Consider the following 3,732-nt stretch of genomic DNA (forward strand, 5'->3'; position numbering starts at 1 on the left):
AAGACAGAGTGAGTGGCAGTGGGGGCCTCGTGCATGCTGCTAATACACAATCCCCTTGCGTATTATACTTACGAGTATATAAAACGCACGCCGGCGTGAGTGAATTAAAAACCAAAAACTACATTAATAAGAAATAATAGCCATACGTGTTTTTATGTATTGCGTTATTCTTATGAATTAAAAAGTATCGTTGTACGCTTAATGTTTTTTTATAAATAATCGACGATTTTAATAGATACTCGCCGGTATTACCTTTGTGTATATTTTAACGTTTTTATGTACCTACCCCTACGTACATATAGTTATTTTTATACGTTTCCGTCCAGCGCACGAATATCCAAATGTCGTATACGTCTAATTGACGCTGCTATGGTCCACTCCGTGTGTTGTATTATTTAACTGTATAATATTTATGTACAGAGCAATTTATTATTAATTTCGTATGAATATTTAATTGGATCGAAATTTACAAACTTTATATAAATAGTTGAATATGCTGTTTCCGACATTTCAAGTGGTATAAAAAATACAATAATTGTTCGCTAAATTATCGTCTAACCATGAACATTATACATAAAGTGTGATGAGTTAATTTATCACAAAATAAATAATATAAATAGTTTTTAACCGATAAGGCGATAAGTAGTTCGAAAATTGAAATATTTCTATAAATATAATAACACTTTATTATATACGAGTCTTTTTCGCCTCTTAATGATATATTTGACTTAAACGTGTACAATTAATGTTTTTGTACACCAGTAGAAAACATTCATGCAGAAAACAACTGATTTTATAGTTTTAATTATTATTTATTACTTTTTTAATATTATACTGTGCATTAAGTGTAATATATGTATACTATTTCTCGGGCACCTACTTAATCATTTTCAGTTGAGCTCATTATCTTTTCGCTATAGCTACTAAGCAAATAAAGATTTAATAAGAATAAGAATAAAATTATTTTAATGACATAATTTTATATTTACAACAGTTTTGAATTTATGTAAATATAACTTATAAACTTAGGTCGTTAGAAACATATTTTCACACGATAAAGGTACATTTTAAGAACTCGTTGCATGTTATTTGCTATTTAAAACATGCCTAATATTAAAATCGAAAAACATACTGTAAAGTATAGTAGGTAACTAGATAATATGTTTTTAAATTTAAAAGCGAGAAAATAATAATGTTTTAGATTTAGCTGCATAATAAAATGTTGATATTGATTCGTTTGTGACCTTGTAGACGATAATTTTTTTTTATAATAATATATATTTTCTCTTAGCAATAACCACTTAATATTTTATGAAATTTGTTTGACCCGAAAGTGATATACTGTAGTTTAGTTTAGATTTGACTATTATTTCTATTTTTAAACTGGACAACTAGATGTTGATGTATTAATTTAGAAATCACTTGCAATTCTACAAATAGATTTTTTTAAATAATAGTTATTTATAATTTTATCAACATCGTACCTCTATGAATTGACAATTCAAACGCTGTGTAGTAAATTATTGTTGATTACCTTTTGAATGTTACGATAACAGTGATGATTTTGGTACGGTAAGTCGTCAAGTCAATAAAGTTTACCTAACATTAGGGTTGATAGTGAGTTATATAATCTGGTTAGGTAAGGTTAGGGCTTAAGCGGAGAAATTATTCTGGATAATTGAAAACAGTTGTGCCAGGGTTATAGAATTATTATAGGAATACATTTAAACTACAGTAGAGTTAGAGAGCTGTAAGTTGTAACACAAGTAAGATTTTTTATTTAAATAATTTTTAAAATCGAAAAGTAATATAAAAACAAAAGGAATTTTTACTTACTTAACGAATGTATAGTATGGTCCATATTAGGCCACCGACTTAGCTATTTCTTTTGTTATAGAAATGCAATTTGAAGATTTGAACGTAATAAATGATGTTGGTACTTAGGGCGTGTCAAGATATTAAACTCGTAAGCGACTACTATCATAATCGGAAAACATCTGAAACACGCTATAATCAAAAAGAGTGTTTCAAAAACACACAATTATGTTATGTAAACTTTAGTTTTAATTTTTTTAATTTTCAAAGCACCAGAATTATAATAGGTACCGACAAAGGTCGTAGGTTATTAGTATTTTCTTACAGGATACAACTAAACTCACTGTTACACGAATACAACACATCTCTATTGAAATAATTGATTGTATTCACATCGTTCAATAATTAATGGAATAAACTATTTTGGCTAAACGTACACGAATAATATTATTTCCCATAGTACGTGCACAAAATTGGTCAGTCGACCTGATTAATTAATTAATTTATTAACCTTTTTACAGTCACCTTATGTAAAGATCTACATCGTATATATAATCTACTTTCGTTTCAATTGTTTTTACGATAACCGTTCACGAGTCACGCGATTGTAGCGATACAAATTGTTTCAGTCGTTCCGATGTTTACTAAAAATGTATAATGCATAAAATGATATATTATTAATATATATTGTTATAATATATTAAAGTTTCAAAAATGCCATTCGTTTGCTCACTTTTTCCTTCCTCGGCAGTGCACGTATACCTAAATATACCTAAGTACTACTACACACTACTACTACTACTACTTCCAATGGTGTATTTATGGGTTGTGTTGGGAAGGAGACGTAGGAAGTTTCCACTCCCCTCCCAAGGGAATTTTTTTTGTTCCTTTATATTTTCTCGAACATATAAGGGAAAAATAATATTAAATTATTCTTTTTTTCAAATACTAACCCGGTATCACAATTTAGATAAAATATGTTTTAAAAATTAAAAATTGTAATATCAAATATCGTTCAGTTTCTGATCTGTTATTTTTAACAATATTTTAAATCTCTTTGTTAGTACTTACATCGAAGGGTCATTAAGCGTCGTCTACGTAATATATATAACCGTGTTAATCATTCACTTTTTTATTTTTATTTATTTTTTTTTTTTTTGAAAGGGATTTATAAAATTATTTTCTATATTCATCCTTCTTCCAAAAAAAAAAAAAAAAAGAGTAAAATTCACTGTCCACCGTATTATTACCAATACTGCTGTCACCATCACCATCCGCAGTAGAAAACGGAGATCAAAATAATATTACAGCCGTTCGCCCGTCCGTATTGACCGGGTAAATTAATAAAAGCGCCTAAATAATATTATGATAATATGTGCGTGTATTATGCACTGTATATGTGTACGCGGGAGCGAAGCGTTCCTGCTACAAAAGTCGCGAACGCGCACTTTCATACATTTTTAAATCTACGCCCCCCCGCCACACATCCGCCACCACCTGGTAACGCGCTGTTTCGAAACGTTCGTACGTGGAATGGTTGAAAATGGCAATAAACCCTATGTAAATGACCGAGTCGTGCGCGCTGTGCACCTTATGTTATAAATAAATCTCGTAAAAAAAATAACAAAAAGGTCAGCGAGACAAAATGCAGCGGACGACAAACAACGAATAATATAGGTACCTAATATTATATGTATACTGTATATATACGGTTTACTGCGTAGTGTATTGAATATATCGTATCCGTTGAATAAACAATATTTGAACGATACCTATTTACACGGAATCCACCATAAACGTCAAAAAATTATTATTATTATTTTGATATTTTTTAGCTTCGGCTACAACGGCGGTTATTATTCGCAATAAATAATAATTACAATTTAAAATATTTTCCATTTAATTTTTTAGTCATAA

Source organism: Rhopalosiphum maidis, chromosome 4 (assembly GCF_003676215.2).
Source record: "Rhopalosiphum maidis isolate BTI-1 chromosome 4, ASM367621v3, whole genome shotgun sequence".
Lineage (NCBI taxonomy): Eukaryota > Metazoa > Arthropoda > Insecta > Hemiptera > Aphididae > Rhopalosiphum > Rhopalosiphum maidis.